Below are 21,863 nucleotides of genomic sequence, written 5' to 3'. Positions count from 1 at the left end.
GAAAAGACATTCCAGAGACCATTTGATTTCCTTCTCTGCCTTCAGGAAGGGGAGAAACCAAACCCTCCAGGCAATTCATTCATAGTCCTTTTGAACATTTGCAGAGTTAAAAGACTTAAAACTTTCTTAAAAGGAAACTTATTTTGCTATCAAGTAAAAGTAATTGTTACATGAGTTGCCTGTGATTCCCTACTAAAGCCATATACTATACACATGCAGCATTTCCTAATTTTCACAAAAGCCTTACAATTTATATGTCTATTTTACAGAGAAACTGGGGCTAGAGAGAGTAATTTAACCAAGGCCACACTTCCTTTATGTGGCTGATCCAGGATACACATTCAGGTTCTGTCATTAACCCAGTAGTTCCTCAAAGGTAATGTATTTGCCTAAAAAGGAAAACAATAAAATCAATAGACACAAGCCTAAACCTGTATTTCAGGAAAAGAGTTTCCTTGGACAATATAAATTAGTGATGAGATGATCACACTAGGTAACTCTTAATAAAAGAATACTCCACATAGGATAATCTATAACCTCAAAACTGGCCTCTTTTAAGTCAAATGTCTGTGTGGAACACATTTGACTACAAATCTCCAAGATTTCATCTGCCATCTATTTCAACCACCCAAACAGCAAACACACACACACACGTGAGCGCGCGCGCTCAAGCCTTGTAGGGATAAAGTTCCAGGTCTTTCTTTGGGTATCAGTTTCGAGAATTCCAGAGTCGCAGATGTGTGTATGCCTGCGTGTGACTAAGGAAAATAGCTGAATCACATCTGAAAGCGAATTTTCTCAAATTAAAAAATCTGTAACAACCAGGCATCCCAGCAGGCTTTAAACCTCAACAGCTCTTCTCCCCAAACTAACCCAATCTACTCCCCCTCCCTCTCCCCGGTCCGTGAGAAATAAACCCGAAGGCGGAAGGTAGAAGGGGCGACATCCTGGCCCGGGCTCTGCTTTCTGAAGCCCATCGGGGCCCGGAATCCACGGTGCCAGATGGTCCCTGCTGTTGGCCAGGGACAACGGAGAGATCTCCGTTCGAGAGCAAGAGCAGGGCGTGGAGGTGAAGACAGACGGAGTTCGCCAGGGGCCGCAGCAGTCAGACGAGGGTCTAGGAAAAGGTTACTGGGAACCTTTGCCCAGGTTGCAGAGGCGTGCTGAGCGAAAATAAGCACCTCTCGCGCACACTTGCCCGCCCGCCTGCCTCTCCGACCTCTCTACACCGCCGAGCCGCATCGGCCCGCCAGCCTGCTAAGCGGAAGGCAGCGCGGCTCAGGGCCTGGCCCGCGCATGCGCTGCAGCCCCTCCTCCGCTCCCGGCCCCCCTCCCCTCCCTCTTCCCCGCGGGTCTGGGGCGGCGGCGGCGGCGGCGGCGGCGGCGGCGCGGTGACGTCAGGGCGTTGGGGCAGCTCCTGTGACAGACGGAGCTGGAGCGGCGGGGCGGCGGCGGAGTCCAGCGGCCGAGATAGCGAGTGAGCGAGCGAACGAGCAGCGACCCCGGGGTCCAGGGAGCGAGAAGAAGAAGGAGGGGAGCGCTCGGGCGCGAGCTTAGAGCCACCGCGAGCGCCGGGCTTGGGCTCGAGCCCCGGAACGGCTGAGGAGCCCGCCCGCTCCCCTCCCCTCCCCCTCCCCGGGACCGGGCCCAGCGCGCCATCCTCCCCCTCCCTCCTTCCCTCCCTCCCTCCTTCCTCCCTTCCCTCTCCCTCTCCCCCTCCCCCGCCGGTGGATGGGAGTGAAGGACGGAAGAGGCCCTGCGGAGGCGGCGGTGCAGCGCTCCGGTAAGACGGGCGAGGGTCTGCGCTCTCCCTTCTGTCTTCTCCACCGCGCTGGGGCGGCTGCGGGCCGGGCCGGGCGGCCTGACGATGTGGCTGCGCCGGTCCCCTCCCTCCCATTCTCCCCTCCCCCTGCCGCCGCCTCCTCCTCCTTCTTCTTCTCTCCTCGCTCTCAAAATGGCGGCCGCGACGGCCGTTGAGTGAGAGACACGGGAGGAGGGGGGGACAGACCGGGTAGGGCGCTGCCCTCGCTCCCCTCCTCCCTGGCCCGCGTTCTGGAGGTGCCGGGGCCGCCGCGGCTCCACCCGCGGCCTTCCCCGGGAAGGGATCGCCTTCCTCCCTTGGTGACTTAGCAAGAAAAGTATTCTTGGGTAGGAAGGGCGTGGAGAGCAGGTCGCTCTCAGATCTTGGGGAAAGGGTTCGGCTCTCCTCTCCCTGTCCGCGGAAAACAAGCTCCGCAGTCCCCACCCCACTCCGCGGCAGGCGCTCAGGGACCGGGCTCAAGCCGCCTCGGCACTGTCCGCCGGCCTGCAGGCGTTCCGTCCCCCACCTGTCCTTAGGATGGAGTTGACCTGAGAAGGATGGTCCAGCCTTTCCTTGGCCCCCCTGTGCGGTGGTTCAGCCCCTGCACCCACTGAGGAGGAGCGGCCTGACCCCACCGAACCATCCGCAGCATCCACCCACCAAATCCGGCAGGGTTTTCTTTTCTGCCATCGGCTCCTTCAACGGGAGCTGCCTCTTGACGTTGTAACACTGAGCTTCGAGGCCCTCAGCCATTCTTCGAATCTCCCCACTCGTATAGGAAACGCAGTGCCTGCCTTAACCTCCCAGGTGAGAAAATGCCTTTGAGGTGGTGGGCAGATTCTAATAGTACGTCTCTCAACAGAAGAGTGGAGAGGAGGAGGAGGTTTTTCAGGATCTGAGACAAGAGAGAAAGGTGGCTTGGCTTTATTTGTTGTTCTGCCTTTCTTCCGTGACTTAGCAAGAAACTCCTTGGGAGGAAGACAGGAGATTTTCTTTTGGGGTTGCCGTTTGGGTCCAATCTGTATCAGTCTTTTGGTTAAGAAATTGTGCTTTGGAAGCGAAGAACCAGATTTGTGGTCTCCGTTCTCAATGGGCGATGTCATGCCAAGGTCCCCCCCTCCCCCTTTCCTTAAGAGGCAATCGGGAGAGAAGAAAGATATTACTGTTATTCCGACCTCTAACACACAATCCTTGAGATTTATAAGGTTTTAAAGGCTAAACAAAACAATTGTGCCGTTTTTGGTAATTGTATTTTTGTTGAGGGGTGGGTTGTTTTGTGTGAATTGCATTTTGAGCCTAGGGCGGAGGAGACGGTGCTTGGGCCTTTCATACCGGTAATGTCATCTCTCCCCTTTTGCCACGGTAGTGTTTGCTTGAAAAATTTTTTTTTTAATTCCTTTTTTGCTGCAGCAGAGCTTGATTGCTGCGGGGTTCAGTCTTTTAATCAGGAAAATGTCCTGGTTGGGTAGGTCGATAGTGATATAATGTTGAATATATTAAAAGCTTTTACTTAAAGAATTCTGATTTGGTTTAAGGCATTAGCTACATTTTAATCTCTCGTGGGTATCTTTCAGGACACAGTTTTGCAAAATAATTGGCAGTTGCAAATTGCAGTTTTTATTAAAGCATAAGAGTGATCTCTGTTTAGGGTGATTTATTCTTTCATGTTCTATTATAAATGATCATTGTTTGGATTGTTCACAAGGGGAGGATCTATCTCCTAAAACAAAGCTGTTATTTTTATAAATCAGAATGAAACCTAATTTTTCACAAAATATTTCTGTTTATCTTGATTTTGATGGAGCTAGCCCTATTTCCGTGCCTCTCCCACCTCTTTTTTTTAAAATGGGCTAATATTTGTGGATGCTGTGAACAGCCATTGAGCTGAGGAGACTGGGTGGAGTAAGAGAGCAGAAGCTGTGAAATGCTAGATTGCCTTTTCATAGCATTTTTCTCTTGCTTATGTTTTGTAAGGTTATTTGATGCTAATTGGTGCTACAATAAAGGCATTTCTCTGTAGTAAATCTTAAAATTTCATGTTTTTAGTTTCTACCTTTTTTTGCAAGGTGGAGTAATAAGCTGTGTCCCTGCTCTAAAGCAAATACTTATTGTCTGTATAGTACCTGTATAGTACCTGTATATATACATACACATTCATATACATATATACATACTTCTGAATTTTTTTTATTGTTTTAGTTAAGTTAAATGTAAATTAATGAATGCCAGAAATATTTGGCAAAAAATAGTAGAAATATTGCGAAAATCTAATGAGAACATTACAGATGTTCTCTTTAACTTTAGTTTGCATTGAAACAGTAAAATCTGTGATTTTTAAATAATGAACATCAAAAGTGAGTAAGAGAGGATAAGGTAATTTGTGTTAAATGCTCTTTATATAAACCCTTTCTCTTGTGTTGTCCTTTGGAAGAGATCTTTTAGTAAGGTACTGCCCTAAGAGAGGGTAGGTCAGTATAATGTCTCGTATCAAGCATTAGTGTGAATAGATGTTCTCAGAAGGTTGTCAAATTGATGTTGTAAATGTGGTTTTGATGGGCCTTATGACTATTTGTCAGTGTATGATACATTTTTATATTTTTGTTATTTTTAACGTGATTAAAAAGTAGAAGGGTTCATGTGGCGAGGAATGAGGTTAGTGTTATGTGTCTAACATATCCTAACCCTTCATGTTTGTAGCTATGAGTGTACTAAGAGCTGAGATTTTCCAGTAGATTACTAGTTGATTAGGAGTTTAAAGTAATTTGACTTAAGTATGAGAGCTTTTACTTCCAAATGTGTATCTGGATATGTTTCTGATACATGTAGCAGAATCTTTGGCTTAATTTGGAGATCAATTTTTAAAATTCTTAATAATCCTATACTTATGAAACTTTTAATGAGATTGGGATGGATTAATTTTTTAGTAGAATTACTTGGTATCTTCCAGATATAGTTACGCTAGTATATAAAAAATTTAGAGATGTCTCTGGAAGGGAGTAATCAGTATAATAATTTTTGGTTTTCCAGCTAGAACATCCATGTTTCATTGTTTATATTTTTTCAGTGTAAATGTTTCTCCCTCTTATGCAATAAATGATACCGTATATATGACTTTATCCTGCAGCTCATATTTTCAGTGTCCAAGAAAAAAGAGGATCTTTTTGTTTACCTTTGATTCATATTATTCACAATTTGTCTTATTAAGTAAGCCATAGAAACTATGGAAGTTATCATCATTAGGATGGAGATATCTTAAAAAACAAACCCAAAGTAAAATCTTAGAACAATTGGAATTAATTTTCCAATTCTCCCATTGAGTTCTAAAGCAGTGAGTCATGATGCACTCTTCTGCCAAAGGGACTTGAGGCTCCGGTTAGTTTTAAACCACGCCTGTCATGTCTGCTGTGGTCCTAAAAGAGATTTCTTTATTTGCCTGTAACTTTCTGTTGTGAAAATATTTCTTTATGACTGGTAATCTGTTTTCCAACACTTTGGAAAGAGAGACAATTTAATTTACAGTAGAAATTCTTTGCCACTTTCACTGTACAACTTTTTTATTTTATAACTTAAAATGTTGCTCTATTAAAAATAAACTATACAAAAACAAACAAAAAACTGATGGTATATGACTTCTGAAAAGAAAAAGCAAACCTGTTCTCCTAGTCCTTAGCTGAAGAGTGAATCTTAGTTGCTAAAGGCCAGATGTTTTGAGAAATGTGTATTTCGTGAAGAAAGATGCTGTGTTATATAAGCCTACTACTAGGTCAGTTCAGTGAAGTCTTTTTGAGTTGTTTTAGCTTTGTTGCTGCTTTGACATGGCACTTGACTAGTCATTTAAAGTGGAACCTTAGTTTAATTTTGCTATGTGTATAACTTTTAACCTTGTCATGGCAGTTTCAAATTTTAATTGTTATTTGTGAAATGCTTTATAGTCTTTGGATGCAGATACTATAAGGACTTGCTATTGTGATCTGTTGTTTTCTCTTTAAAAGATGGTGGCTTGTAGTTGAGACTTACCTAGTTAGATTGATCTGTGCATTTGTCAAAGATACTTCCGGAAAAGTATCCTCTGAAGTTATTGTCATCTAACATAAACATTTTCCTAGAAGTTTGTAGACATATTGAACATGGCATTTCAGTTCCGTCAGGTACTTTTTGTGAAAGAATGGTATTTTTATGGATAAGAGAAACTAGAATTTAGAGAATTTCTTTTCCCAAGGTCACATGTTGGGTTAGTAGCTAGAAAGAGGTAAATACTGTAGTCAGTGAACCACTTGGGTAGTGCCTTGCATAATCAGACATTCTTTTTTCTTTTGACAAAATGGACTCTTTTCATAACATTTTATGTTTGGTAATTTCTTTTCTAAAATGATGAGAACTGGTAGTATTTATTGCCTACATCATTTAAATTGGCATTTATTCACATGATCTTACATTGCTATTTTGCTTGTATAAGGCATTTGAATAGGAACTTCCAGAAAATGTCTAATTCTGCTTTATCATAGTACATTTATAAGTAAATAAATGCTGCATATATACAAATAATATTAATAAGTTAATATTAAATCAATATTTAAGTACATATAAGTGGTATTAATAAGTAAATAAATACTTTTTAAATTTGACTGAGTATGAGGTTCTGTGAAAGGAAATGTGCTATCCTGTAGTTCTTTGTAGTGGCTAACTTCCAGGGGGCTCTCTGGAATTAAGGTGAATAAAGGAAAAGTGTTCATATATCCTTTACAGAGATTTTATGTTGTCCCAGGAACAAGTTCTGACATAGTTGTTTCAGGGCCACAGAACACTCACCTGTAAGAAGTGAACTTACCCAACTAGACAAATTGCATTTGCATTTCAATTATCTGTTCCTTGAGCTCTTATGTGCTGACCAGAATTACTGACAGTTAACTGAGGCGGATAAGAATTTTCTGAGAGACTCTTTTGATAACTGTGAAATTAAGAATCTGGGAAATTCTTAAGAAATTTAGTTGAAAGCTTATGTTTTTAAGGATTTGCATGTTGTCGATTTAATTCACTTTTGAATCTATGACAAAGATACAAGGATATGTTTATGATATTAGTATTTTGTGTGCGTAAGGCATCTATTTTATCTCTTCATCTTTCCTTCCATGTTTGTTTATCAAACATATGCTGACTGCAGAAGAAAGAAAGGTAGAGATTAAGAGTCAGTTGTGTTGGGATCTCCCTGATGGTCCAGGGTTTAGGCCTCTGGGCTTTCACTACTGAGGGCCTGGGTTGGGGAGCGTTGGGGAGCCCACAAGCTGTGCACTGTGGCCAAAGGAAAAGTTAATTATATTGATTATTATTTGCTATTATTTTTGTTGTTTTGTTTTTAAAGGGTGGGGAAAAGCTATACATTAATCATTAGCAGAAAAAATTAAACAAAGCTGTTGACTAAAACCGAAATGAGTGTTTTAGATTCTAATACTAACTCCATCATTTTTATCAGCTATGAAAGTGTGTTAGTCGCTTAGTCATTTCTGACTCTTCGTGACTGCCATGGACTGTAGCTTGCCAGGCTTCTCTGTTCGTTGGGATTTCCCAGGCAGGAATGCTGGAGTGGGTTGCCATTACCTTCTCCAGGGGATCTTCCTGACCCAGGGATTGAACCCAGGTCTCCTGCAGTACAGGCTTTACTGTCTGAACCACTAGGGAAGTCTCTGTGAGCCTTGAGCAATAAGCCTGTTTTTTACCAGTAAGAGGATAGTGTTGACAGCATCTAACGCATAGGTTGGTTGCTATTATTGGATAGAAGGCCTGTAAACCCTTCAGTAGATATTTTTTATTGTTTAGAGACTTAGAATTAACATACTGTTTACTCATAAAAGTAAGCAATAATATAGCTCTTAAAGTTTTAAGTATATTTCTTAAGAATTTTCAAAATTTCTTAGTAGGCAAGAAGTGCTGTGTAAATCAATGCCAAATGGACTAATTCCGTTTTTTAATATAAAATTATATTGCTTGCAAGCATTTTATTTTAACTGCAAAGTGTATTTATATCTTTATTTTAACAAACAAAGCTTTTGTACTTTTTTTTTTTTTTTTAAAGTAACATGCTTATTTTATTATTTTGGGCTGTACTGGGTCTTTGTTGGCTTAGTTGCCCTGAGGCATGTGGAATGTTAGCTCCCCAACCAGGGACTGAACTCCTGTCCCTTGCATTGGAAGGTGAATACTTTAGCACTGGACCACCAGGGAAGTCCCTTGTTTGTACTTTTAAATATTAAATAACCCCATATTTTTCCTGTTTTCTTTTTAGAATACCTTTTTATTTTGGGATTATTTTAGATGTGTAGACAGGTTGTAACGATAGTGCAGAGAGTTTTTGTATATACCCTGCCCCTAATTTTCTCCATTGTTAACATCTTATATTTCTGTGGTACATTTGTCAGTCTTGGTGTTTCCTATTAGCTCAACTCCAGACTTGATTTGAATTTCGCTGGTTTTCCCTTCATGGCCTCTTTCTGTTTTAGATTTAATCCAGGGTACCACCGTGTATGTGGTTGTCTTGTATCCCCCGTCTCCTCTGGTCTGTGACAGTTTCTCAGTCTTCCCTTGTTTTTCATGACCTTTACTGTCTTGAGGTCCTGGTCAGGTATTCTGTAAAATGTCTCCCAAACTGGGTTTGTCTGATGCTTTTTCATGATTAGATGGGTTGTGGATTTTCGGGAAAAAAATACAACAGAGGTGAAGTGCACTTCTCATCACATCATGTCAGAGGCTGCGTGATGCCCACAAAACATCACTGGTGATGCTAACCTTCATCACTTGGTTAATGTAGTGTTTGTCAATTCTTTTAAAGTTATTATTTTTCCTTTACCTTTTGGAAATGAGTCCAGTTACATGCCCTGGTGGGGGGAGTGTCAGTTTACATATGTCATTTGGAATTCTGCAGTAAGGCAGATTTGCCTCCTCGTCCCCATTTATTGAAACAGTTTGCATCCATCAAGAAAATTTTGTTTGGGATTTTAAATATTAATTTAAGTAATCCTCGTTTTATTCACATATTTAAAACATTTTGACAGTGGTTTGAAGAATAAAGATCAGAGAAAGCCTTTGAAGGAGGTACATTTAAGTGAATTATATATCCCTGTAGAAATTACTCTGAGAGTAAAGTTCAGTGTTGGGATTTTAGAGAAGAGCTCCACATTTTGGGACTTGTTCGGAGGGACACTGCTGTGATCTGAGAAGCAAAGCAAATAGCGCATCTTATTCATCGGTGCTGTGCTAGAATTTGAATCCTCCTTGTTCTTCCCTTTCCCTCAGTAAACTTGTAAATATTGAAGCAGAAAACAAAATATTTTTGACTGACTGGACTCTTCAAAAACAGAGCTGAGATCTATGTCCTGAAGGAGATCTGTTTTATATTAAGGAGAATTTATAATCCCTGGGTCAGGAAGATCCCCTAGAGAAGGACATAGCAACCACTCCAGTATTCTTGCCTGGAGAATCCCATGGAGGGGGTTGCAAAGAGTTGGACACGACTGAGCTACTTCACTTTCACTATATTTGAGTGCAAGATAATTTTTGAGCGTTGCAGTTATTACAGTTCTTGGCAGTTTTTTTTCCTTTTATTTTTAAAATATTTATTTATTTGGCTTTGCCAGGTCCCAGTTGTGGCATGTGAACTCTTGGTTGCAGCATGTGGGGTCTAGTTCCCTGCCCAGGGATTGAACTCAGACCCCCTGCATTGGGAGCTCAGAATCTTAACCACTGGGCCACCAGGGAATCCCCTAAAATTTATTTTTAATTGAAGGATATTTACAATATCGTGTTGGTTTCTGTCATGGGTCAGTCATAGGTATACATATGTCCCTTCCTTCTTCTGCCTCCCTCCCACCACATCCCACCTGGCAGTTGTTTTTATATCTTGCCCTTCCACTGTATTACTTGTACAAAGAATATCATTGGGTTTCTACTTTTAAAACCCTTATTCAATATCATTACTTATTTTTGTTTCTCTTCTAAATTTTCATCAATTTTTCTGTCCAGCAAGCATTTATTTAGATACATTCCAAGTATTGGTGATGCAGACATGATTGTCAGCCCTTGCCCTCAATGATCTTAGAACTTATAAACATGTATTTTAACGTGCAAAGGTAGAATAATAATGCCAAAATCAAAATATATACTTGGTGAGATGTTTTCAAGGAGGTCTTCACAAAGATGTTGGTTAAACATTTTTGAAGAAATCTTGTCACGTTGTTTGGGGGATTAATTTGTACCCAGTCTCATAAGCACCCCTTAGTGGTGAGGAAGTTCCATGTAGCTGTAGTTCAGTGTGGCTGGGGTGATGGCGGGTCTGGAGGAGTGAGAACGGTGCCCGGATCTCACCTGTGAAGCCGGCTGTGGACCCATTTCCATTTGCAGGCTCGGTCTCCTCTTAGGTCTCGTCTTAGACTCACGCAATACAAATTCCGTGGGTGCGGGGGAGCACCTGGGATACCTGCGTTTTCAGTAAGCTTCCTAGTTGATTGTTTTTGAGAGCTGTTTTTGTCCTTGAGGTGGCAGAGGGTGATTTTAAGTTGTCATAAGTGACATCGTTAGATTTCCCTTTTAAAAAGGCAGCTGTCAGCATTGTGGAAGATGCAGCTATGGAGTGGATGGAGGCAGATAGACCTGTGATAACTATTTAAGAGACAGTGAAGTTTTAAAGAATGGATTCGAGAGAGATTGAGTGTGTATAAATTAGTAACCGATTTGATATGGGAAGTGAGACAAACAAGGGATGGGGAAGGTAAAGAATTGAGATTTGTTTGTTTTGGTTTGCGCTGTTGAGCAAATATGGTGGTTTGGAAGGAATGAGAAAGAGCTGAAGGAGAACCAAGGTTGGGGGGAAGTTTTTTTGGTTGTTGTTTTGTGTATGTTTTAACAGCGTAACCATTACGTGTATTGGAGACTTGAGTTCTAAAATACTTGGTATTTTTTTGTTTTATATGTCTATCAGTATAATTAATAGTAGAATTTTTAAATTTATGCTTACTAACCTTATGAGGTATTAAAAATTCATTCTTTCATCAGAATGTATTCACTGCACTCTTATGAGAACTGTGCTGAGGTGCTGGAAAGTACTCCAGACAGGGACAAGTAATAGTAAAATAATAAAGGTGTCAGAGTGAGGAGAGCGAAGGTGTGCGTTACAGGGTGCTCAGTGTTAGCTAGAGTTTGCGCAAAGTGGGACTTGATTAGAAGACAGACTTGAAATGTGGGAAGGGACCAGATACTAGTCAAAGACCTTATACACTGTGTTAAGCATGTGGACTTCGGGAAATAGGTGCAGCATAATGCAGTGATTAAAGGCCCTAACTGTGGAGACCAGATGCTTGTGTTCAACTCTGCTGCTTACATAGCTCTGTTGCATTACACACACACATACACAGAGTATAAAAGCACCTTATTTAAATTTTCATGAGTAGTTATGAGGAGTAAATGAACACTTCTGAAACACTTAAAGCAATGACTAGCATACAGTAAGTGCTATTTAAATATTTGCTAAGTAAAAACTAGTGTGCCAATGAACAATTGTTTTTAAGTAAGTGATATGGTCAGATTGTATTTTAAATATATGATTCTAGGGCTGAGTATAAGATAAATGTTAATAGGCCAAGACTAGATTTAGAAAGACCTGTTGAAATTAAGTTAGGCCAGTCCAAGGACTTCCCTAGTGATCTAGTGGCTAAAACTCTGCACTCCCAGTGCAGGGGGTCTGGGTTTGATCCCTGGTTAGGGAACTGGATTCCACATCCCACAAGTAAGAGTTGTGCAGCTATTAATCAGACATCCGGTATGCTGCAACTAAGACCCAGTGCAGCCAAACAAGCAACTATTTTAAAATAAATAAATAGTCCAGTCCAGATGAGAGCTGATGGTGTGAACTGTGGTGGTACTATTAAGGACAGACAAAAATTGAACACACATTGAAGTGTTAAACTTGGCAGATACAGGTAATCAAATATAGAAAAGAGAAAATCAAGGCTGACCACCCCCCTCCCCCACAATATTCATTAAAGTACTTTGGGTCTTAGATGTCCTCTATGCTAGTGATATTTGAGGCTTTGGTGTATATTAGGGTGCTTCCATAAAAACGAGAACTAATGACCTGAGATAGTTTTTAATTTCTCTAGATGTATAGGCCTTTGCTGTTTTTCTCAGTAGATGGAGGGAAATTTCTCTTTAAAGATCCACTACTATGTGTAAAACTCTCATTTAACCCAAGTCCAAAGAGCCAGAAAGCTTAAATAATGATTTTATTATGTTGTTTTTATGTTATAACTTTATATTAAAATTTGTGATTATAAAAAGATAGCACCATAGTAATGCTGTAAAAATTTAAAGTGGCTGCTGAATCATTAAAGAAGTTAATAAAATTTGTTAATTCTATTATAGCTATAATTTTTCATTGTTTATTCATGTATGTGAAGTTGCTCAGTTGTGTCCGACTCTTTGCGGCCTCATGGACTGTAGCCCACCAGGCTCCTCCATCCATGGGATTTTCCAGGCAAGAATGCTGGAGTGGGTTGCCATTTCCTTCTCCAGGAGATCTTCCCAACCCAGGGATCGAACCTGGGTCTCCCGCATTGTAGACAGATGCTTTACCATCTGAGCCACCAGGGAAGTCTTGGATCGGTACAATATTTCATCACATATTCATTCCTTTGATAAATCTTACTTCCTCTTCCCTACTTTTAGATTTGTCAAATTCTAAGAATATTTTTTCATGCCATTCAGTTTTACAAAAATAGGAAAACTTGATTGAAATTAGATTGTTCTCTAGAGTCTTAATGAAATAATTAAATGGGTAGGAAATTCAGTATCCTTTTGTAGCCTTTTAAATCTGGGTCCTGGGTCATAGTGGTGAACATCATGCATGATATGTGTCACACTGTTTCAGGGCTCATCAAATCTCCCTACTAAAGATGGTTGAGAAGGATATTTAAACCAAATCTTGAATGAGTAAAATTGGAGTGTACATGGGAGAAGGTCATTTTAGATAAAGGGAAGAGCAACATATACAGGTACAGAAGCATGAAAAACTATTATGTGAATGTTGGGAAGTAATTTGCAGAGGGAATTGTAGAGTACATGTGAGTATGAGACTGAAAAGGTACATAGGAGCCAGATAGGTAGAATTTATAAATTCTGGGTTGTTCCGAATTCTAGGCAATATGGAAGGCATGGTTTCAAGCAAGGTGAACATTATAATCAGACGTAGAGTTAGGTAGTTTAGGTGGCAGTGAGGAATATAGATAGGAGTTTGAAGGTCACCTAAGAGGCTTTTTCGGGAAAGAATGATTAGCGCTTGAAATAGTGACAGTGGAGGTTGTTGATTGGAGAAAGGTTTAGGAGGTAGAATTGTGAATGGGTGGTGTATAATGTACTGCAGTGGGAAAGAAATCACCTGCCAATGCCGGAGACGCAAGAAACGCGGGCTCTTTAGAAACATGGTAACGATAACCCTATTATGCAAAACAGAAAAAGAGACACAGATGTACAGAAGGGACTTTTGGACTCTGTGGGAGAAGGTGAGGGTGGGATGTTTCGAGAGAACAGCATCAAAACATGTATATTATCTAGGGTGAAACAGATCACCAGCACAGGTTGGATGCATGAGACAAGTGCTTGGGGCTGGTGCACTGGGAAGACCCAGAGGGATCGGGTAGAGAGGGAGGTGGGAGGGGGGATCGGGATGGGGAACACATGTAAATCCATAGCTGATTCATGTCAATGTATGACAAAAACCACTACAGTATTGTGAAGTAATTAGCCTCCAACTAATAAAAATAAGTGGGTGGAGGGGGGAGACGCAGGCTCAATCCCTGAGTAGGGAGGATCACCTGGAGGAGGAAATGGCAACCCACTCTGGTATTCTTGCTTGGAGAATTCCATGGACGGAGGAGCCTGGAGGGCTACAATTCATGGGGTTCAAAGAGTTGGACATGACTGAGCAACTGAGAACACACACAGTGTGTGATGAGTAGAGGGAGGTATCGGAAGACATCTCAGATTTGTGGCTTGGGTGTCTGGGTGAAATTGATAAGCTGAGTGTCATTAGCCATCCATAGCAGAGAATAAAAGGAGGAATTCTGTGGAATATTACATAAAGTGCCGGATTAATTTTCCTGAACCACGGTTCTCAAGTTGCTTTCTTGCGAAAAACCCATTGCCAGCTTTTTACTCTAGTCAGCTTTGTATATGAAAATGCAAAGGGTACCTTGCTAAAAACATATTTTTTAATCCTAGATGGACACTCAGGGACTTTTCTTTTGTGTCCTAGCTCACTTTTTCATGTGATGTCTTAGCTCACATTTCAGCAGCTTCACCTGTTCTTATTGCCTGCCTTGTATCTGGTGATTCAGCCTTAAGATACTTTGTTTTCCTTATGGCATTTTCACTCTTTACCACTCCATCCATTCTCTTTTTCTCTGTGTATCTTTTGACATACATATCCTTCAAATCTGCATACCAGGTTCTTCTTTTCCAGGTAACCTTCTCTAATTTTTTTTTCATCTGAAAGAAATTTTCTTTGAATTCATAATTTTAAGGTATCTACAAGTATTTTTTCTTGTTATTGTTGTTCAGTCGCTAAGTTGTGTCTGACTCTTTGTGACCCCATGAACTGCAGCATGTCAGGCTTCCCTGTCCCACTGTCTCCCAGAGTTTGCTCACTCATGTCCATTGAGTCAGTGATGCCATCCAGCCATCTCATCCTTTGTCACCCCCTTCTGTTTTTACCTTCAGTTTTCCCCAGCATCAGGATCTTTTCCAGAGAGTCGGCTTTTTGTGTCCAATGCCAAAGTATTGAAGCTTCAGCATCAGTCCTTCCAATGAATATTCAATGTTGATTTCCTTTAGGATTGACTGGTTTGATCTCTTGCTGTCCAAGGGACTCTGAAGAGTCTTCTCCAACATCATAATTCAAAAGCATGAATTCTTTGACATTCAGCCTTCTTTATGGTTCAACAGCAGTACATAACTACTGGAAAAACCATAGTTTTGACTATACAGACCTTTGTTGGCAAAGTGATGTCTCTGCTTTTTAATATGCTGTCTAGGTTGGTCATAGCTTTTCTTCCAAGGAGCAAGTGTCTTTTAATTTCATGGCTGCAAGTCACCATCCACAGTGGTTTTGGAGCCCAAGAAAATAAAAGTCTGACACTGTTTCCACTTTTCCCCCATTTATCTTGAAGTGATGGGACTGGATGCCATGATCTTAGTTTTTTGAATGCTGAGTTTTAAGGCAATTTTTTCACTCTCCTCTTTCACTTTCACCAAGAAGCTCTTTAGTTCCCCTTCGCTTTCTGCCATTAAAGTGGTATCATCTGCATATCTGAGGTTGTTGATATTTCTCCACAGTCTTGATTCCAGCTTGTGAGTCGTCCAGCCTGGCATTTCACATGGTGTACTCTATGTATGAGTTAAATAAGTAGGGTGACAATATACAGCCTTGACATGCTCCTTTCCTAGTTTTGTTGTAGCTTATATAAAATTTTACCTGACATACCAAATGAATACTTATTAAAGAACCTAGAACAGTACCTTGCACATAGTTCTCAGTAAGTGATGCTTGATATTTGGTGATGTGAAGATAATTAAGACAAGTTGACGTAATAGCAATAGGGCTGTCTACTTTCTGCCTTCTTGTGGTGGCAAAACTGACTTGTTTTCTGTCCTTGACTGTAGAAAAGCAGTATCTGTTTTTACATTGATGATGTATGTAAGAATGTAAAAGGTACTACGCCGTGTCATCTTCAAAGTGAAATTATAATTTTTTCTTTGTATGTCTTCACTATTCTAGAACTCTGTGGAGTGAAGCAAAATGGTAGACAAGCCCTTAACACTGATTAACTCCTTAAGCTTCACCACAGTTGTTTGATTTATGTGGACAAGCTTAGGAATTTTGAAAATTTGCCCTCAGGTCAGTTTGTAGTTGATATTTGAACCTCCACTATTGACTTCAAAATTCTACACAGTAGGACCTCAAAAAGTATAGGATTGATTCCTTCAGGGCTTTCATACCATTTATATATTCAGCTTGTTTTAAGAGGGCCCATCATGGGATCTAGACGTCATTTCTTTTAAATTTTATTTTACATATTTACAGCTTATTTTTATTATGGAATATGTCAAATATGCAGGAGAAATATCTGCGATGATATAACAAAATATCCACATAACTACTGCCGGAATTAACAGATGTTAACATTTTGCTTTAAAGTTGTTTTTTTTTTTTTTTTTTTTTAAGAAATATGGCTTTATTACAGTTAGGGTTGATACCCACTTTCCAGTCCTACTCACCTTCCCTCTTTCTAATGATAAAGTTCTTCCTAAGTAAGCCAGAAAGATAAAGAACATTACAGTATACTAACACATATATATGGAATTTAGATAGATGGTAGCGATAACCCTATATGCAAAACAGAAAAAGAGACACAGAAGTACAGAACAGACTTTTGACTCTGTGGGAGAAGGTGAGGGTGGGATGTTTTGAAAGAACAGCATGTATATTATCTATGGTGAAACAGATCCACCAGCCCAGGTGGGATGCATGAGTCAAGTGCTCGGGCCTGGTGGGCTGGGAAGACCCAGAGGAGTCGGGTGGAGAGGGAGGTGGGAATTCCGGGGGATCGGGATGGGGAATACGTGTAACTCTATGGCTGATTCATATCAATGTATGACAAAACCCACTGAAAAATAAAAAATTAAAAAAAAAAAAAGAAAAAAAAAGTTCTTCCTAAAGTTTGTATATATTCTTTTATTCTGTTTTTATACTTTTTCTATACATAAATGTATCCATAAACAATGTGTGATTATGTTTAGAGTTTACATGAATGTTATACTGTATATTCCGCAACTTGTTTTTTTCACCTAAAAATGTTTTCTAGATAAATTGATATATGTAGATCTAGTTTATTGTGCTAAATAATTTCTTATATATAATCGTCTCTAGTTTGTTATACCTATAGTACAGAAATAGGCCTTTAAATTGTTTTCAGATTTTCACTGTTACATACAATGTTGCAGTGAACATGAAAAAGGTGTCTGCAGATGATAAATTTTGTTTTTGTTTCACAGAGTTTTATCTTAAGGTTGATTAAGTATTTGTTCTTTAGTAAATTTTATGCATTGAATTGAATAAATAGAATGAATAATATTGTTGACATTGATTTTAGACCATAAATTCCTAAATTTTGTTGCATTTTCTTCAGTCTGTTCAGAAAACATATGTTTAATTCAGTATTGGGCCTGGGTTGCACACTGGTGGCCTTTATGATGAACTAAGTGTAAATGCATTTCTCTTGTCCTTGCATAGTTAAAAAAATTTTTTTTGAGTCATTATCTTAGAATTAGGTTTTTTGGATTATCCTGAAAAATTGGAAGCTTTGGCAACAGCGGGGCCCACATTTTCCTCTGGCAGCAGTTGGCCTAAGCTGAGTCACAGCTGCCCTCCTTTAGATGGGCATAAACTTTCCAGTGAAACAAGTTCCTACCACTCCGTTATTGTTTATTATTGCCCTTGTACTGTTTATAGTGAAGAAATACTTTCCTATTGATGTCTTTATAAAAAATGGGGGAAAGGTATAGCTAGAGAACTGCAATAGTCAAGAAAAAGTACCTTATTCAGAGGCTGCAAAAGGGATAGTCCAGGATTCAGATTAAAAATATGTTTTGTCTGCTCAGTGTTTTTGTTTTTAATTAGATTTACTTAAAAGAAAAAAAAAAGTTCTATCACTGTTGCTTTACTTCTAGCTGATTCACACTTTTATCTGCCTAGTTAGTCTCTGTATTTGATTTGTAATCTATTTAAAGCAGTTTATGATGATGCATAAACTACAAAATACCACAAATTAAAAACAAGAGAACAAAGAAACAAAGGGTAAGGATAAAACGGAATCAGAATCTAGGCCAAAAAGGTCTATCACAATGGTCTTCCTGCAGGCAGAGAGCACAGATTTGACTGAACTTTCTATGAGGTGGCAGGAGGAAAAAAATACCAGTTAGGTTATTTTTCACAGTGTCCTTAAGATAAAAGTGAACCAGTTAGCTCAAAAAGGTCAGTAACACTTGGCACTCTCAGGCTGTAATTTCTTATAGGGGTCCTCATAAAGGAGATTATGTATAATTATCATTTCCATCATCAACATCTCTAAGGTAGATACATGTCTAGTAATTTAACAACACTCAATATGGGAAGACCAACCACGTCATATGAGAGTCAAATCTGAATGAGTGAGTAGATTGTTTGACCAATGGATATAGTTTCACTCAATCCAGTTTTGATACATATTGAGATTAAGCTTCTTGGCAAGTACCTGAAGTGCAGGTGTTCCATACATCAGACACAAACCATTTACATGTAGGATTTAAGTAGTTTTATGAAAACTTAGTTTTACCCAGATAAACTTTGTGGGAATGCTTGATTCCTATCTGCTACATTCCTGCCTTGTTTGAAGGTGTAAGGAGCAGCACTCTTCCATAATATCCCAAACTGGTAAAGTCATTAAGAAATAGAGTTAAAGAAAAAGGGCGGTCAGTACACAGCTCTGTTTAATGTTGCTGCAAACCACTTGCTTCAGCAGACCATTCCTATGACAGTGGACTCCTGGTAAATACAAGGAGGTGTTGTTTTTATTTATGTCCGGTAATAGATATGGCCTCAGCCTTTTAGCAGTACTGTATTTTTCAACTGCTTAAAATAGTTTTACATTTGGTTTTTTTTTCATATTATATTCAGCATATTGCTTCTTCTAAAACCTGCCTCAGAAAACTGCCAGTCATTTCCATCTTTAGCCTTTCAGTTCACAAAGCTGACTTGGTTAGTCCTTGGCTCACTATATACTCCATCACCTCCTTCCCTGTCCCCAGTCTCCCATCTTATTCTAATTAGATTATACATTCTCCTAGGGATGGATTGCATTTTATTCACCTTTATTTATAGTAAAACTTCATATCACAGAGTTCAGCAGAATAGTCAATGAATGATTGAAAGGCTATGTGTATGTAGCTCACATCTTCAGCTATATTGTAAGTTTCTTAAGACAGGGACTATCTAAGTCACATGCAGCTTTTCATAGATGAGACACAGGTTACATGGGACACAGATATGTTTGATTTGTATACTTGGTACTTGGTAGATCCTCAGTTAAAAAAAAAACAAACCAAAACTGAATAATTGACACTAAGAATATAGTTACTTCTCAGTGTTGCAGTGGAGGAAAGCATTGAATGTGAATAGTAGTAAACTAGAAATCAGTTCAGTTGAGATATAATGAAAGTTTTCCAATTGGATTGTGGGCAGTTGTATTTGGTGATAAAGATCCTCTAAAGGGGATCCACCTTTAGGACCAATATCATATCTTTGAGAAATCCGTCTTTAAAACCAGGAGCAAGTTAGTAGACAAGGTCAAAAAGAAAAATCACACTTTGCATAATTCCCCTTTGACTATAAAGCTGTTTTTTCCCCGAAGTCATTGTTAGCTGCTTCCATCCTAGTCCAGGCCTCTCTTACCTTCTACTTGTAGCCTGCCCTTTCTCTGTTATCTCCAAAACAATCATCATGGAACATCAATTTTAGAACATTGCTCTGTTTTTAAGAATTGCAGTGATTCCTGCATTGTTACAATTTCTTTGGACTGTCTGCATCAGTATTCAGTGTAATTTGTACTTTTTTTTAAAAAAAGGCAACAGAAAAAAAAAAGGCAACAGAACAATATGTTTTCTGTTATTGTTTGTATGCTTAGAAGTATTAGTAAACTTTTTCCTCTAAGTTTTAAGGTAATGTGTTTAAGATTTGCATGTGTGACTTTGGTTAAGTTTATCTAATTGCCACTGTCCTTTGCATTTTTAAGCAAAAACCAGAAGACTAATCAATATGCACATTAGAAGATTAAGTGGTCTTTAATTTTTTAAGTTTTATTATAAAGTTAAGACAGGCAGTTGATTTTCTATAGGATTTTTAAATTGGTTTACTTTTATGACATTAGTGTTAAATCTTTTAAAAGAAAAAAATTACATCAAATCCAGCTCTAAGCAGCTGGATTTAAATGTATTTTATTGCCCATATTTCAGAATTTGAAAAAGAATGATGAGAATAAAGTAATAGAGTACATCTTTTATTTCTGAGGACATGGTAAATTTTTAATCTCAGTTTTACTGTGATTCCTTTAGCAGACATAGAAATGCTTATCCGATCCTTACCGTGTGTGGATTACCATAATATTTGGTACAGACATAATGAGGAATATGTCAGGTTTGCAGCTTTGGAGGAGTGTTGTTGAGGAGACAACATCAAGGCAGATAATTACTGTGTGCTGTGAGAAATGTTAAATATGTGTATGTACAAAGAACTATGAAATCTCAGAGAGGAGGGAGTTAGTCTGTTTTTGTTTTTGTTTTTTTTTGTCAAAACTAAGCCCCTCAGCTAGTTGCTGAGAGCTTTGCTGCTGCTGCTGCTGCTGCTGCTGCCAAGTCGCTTCAGTCGTGTCCGACTCTGTGCGACCCCACCAGGCTCCGCCGTCCCTGGGATTCTCCAGGCAAGAGCACTGGAGTGGGTTGCCATTTCCTTCTCCAACGCATGAAAGTGAAAAGTGAAAGTGAAGTCTCTCAGTCGTGTCCGACTCTTTGTGACCCCCATGGACTGCAGCCTACCAGGCTCCTCCATCCATGGAATTTTCCAGGCAAGAGTATTGGAGTGGGGTGCCATTGCCTTCTCCGGAGAGCTTTGCTAGTGGTGTTTAAATACCATTGATAAGTGTTAGATTGAATCTGTGAAATTGCCATTATCAACAGTTTTATATGGTTTAACTCTAATATGTATGGCAATTAAAAAAACATAGTTAATACCTTTTGCTAATACTTCTTGACAGTGGCTATATAATATTTTATTAAAATAAAACTTTTGAAAAAAAATAAAGCTTTTGAACGTTAAAGAATATTGAAATGTGCGGTTTTTGGAAAACATTTTAAAGTTCACTTGGTTTCTTTTTTTTTTAAATCATATATGAAAGAATTTTATTGACTAAATTGCTTTGGAGTTATAAGTTATTGTATAATTGCTTATAACTGTGGAAATATACTTACTTGATTTGGAAAATTTTGCTTTCAAGGCTTGACTCTGTTCAAACACTAGAGAGGCAGATTCGGTTCAGTGTTTGCCCCTGAGGAGATCAGTCTGGTACTAGAGACAGCATGTATACAGTTACAAAGAATGTGGGAGGCAGCCCAGGGTAAAATCAGTGATTTTTCAAATTTTTCTTAACAGTGGAAATTTCTCCAAAAAAACTTGTGTGCAGAAATACAATGAGTGAACAGATTAAAAAATAGAATCCTGCCCTCTTGGCCTCCCCTCTGTCCTCATTCCTACTGTTCGAAACCTTTTGTGTGGAAGTAAAAAGCAAACCAGATTTGAATCCTGGCCGGGCCGCTGTTTAACATTTTGACCTCGAGTATGTGCTCTAACCTTGGTGAACTTGTTTCCTCATCTGTTAAATAAGTGTATTAGTGGTTTTTTGTTTTTGTTTTTTTGCTGAGAGTTGTAAGAATTAAATATTTCAGGAAAAGAGCCTAGCCTATAAAGCCATTCTGTACATGGTAGCTGTTAGGAGTGTGTGTACATGGCATGTGAGACTAAAGACTAGGCAGCAGGCTGCTCCCCTGAGAACAGTCTGAACAAAGAAGGCGTCACAGAGGTGGTGATGGGTTGCCTTTGGGGTGAGTCTTGAAGAGAAATGGAAAATTGCAAGACGTGTGGGTGATGGGGCATATACCCAGAATGAAATATTTCTATAATGAAGACTTTGGCTTGAGGAATGCTGCCTGTTTATACCTCTCTGGAGATAAATGGCCTCACTTGAATTCTGCTTGACTTTTCCTTGCATTCTTTGACTCACACTTTAGTTTTAGGCAGGCTTAAGCCAGGGTGAGAGTCGCTGACTTTTCTTGGTTAATTAAATTGGCTACTTAAGTAAAGGAATAAGTATGCTAAACCTGAATTTGTAAGCCATGTCTTGGTTATAATGTAATCATGCATTTATAGACAAGTTCT

General features: G+C 39.4%; 1 protein-coding gene across 2 annotated transcripts in view; it reads left to right on the top strand.

Moving 5' to 3' along the window:
- Nucleotides 1-1,419: 1,419 nt before the first annotated feature.
- Nucleotides 1,420-21,863, top strand: part of PAFAH1B1 (platelet activating factor acetylhydrolase 1b regulatory subunit 1) — a 66,439-nt gene continuing 45,995 nt past the window's right edge. Inside the window, exon 1 of one of the 2 annotated variants that reach the window (XM_065908466.1) lies at nt 1,420-1,783. The gene's annotated coding sequence lies outside the window, so the exon portion shown is untranslated. Of the gene's footprint in view, nt 1,784-1,975; nt 2,609-21,863 lie in introns of those variants that run through there. The other variant, XM_065908467.1, reaches the window with a different exon arrangement.

This window comes from Muntiacus reevesi, chromosome 18 (assembly GCF_963930625.1).
Source record: "Muntiacus reevesi chromosome 18, mMunRee1.1, whole genome shotgun sequence".
Lineage (NCBI taxonomy): Eukaryota > Metazoa > Chordata > Mammalia > Artiodactyla > Cervidae > Muntiacus > Muntiacus reevesi.
This window is presented reverse-complemented; position numbering and strand designations above follow the sequence as displayed.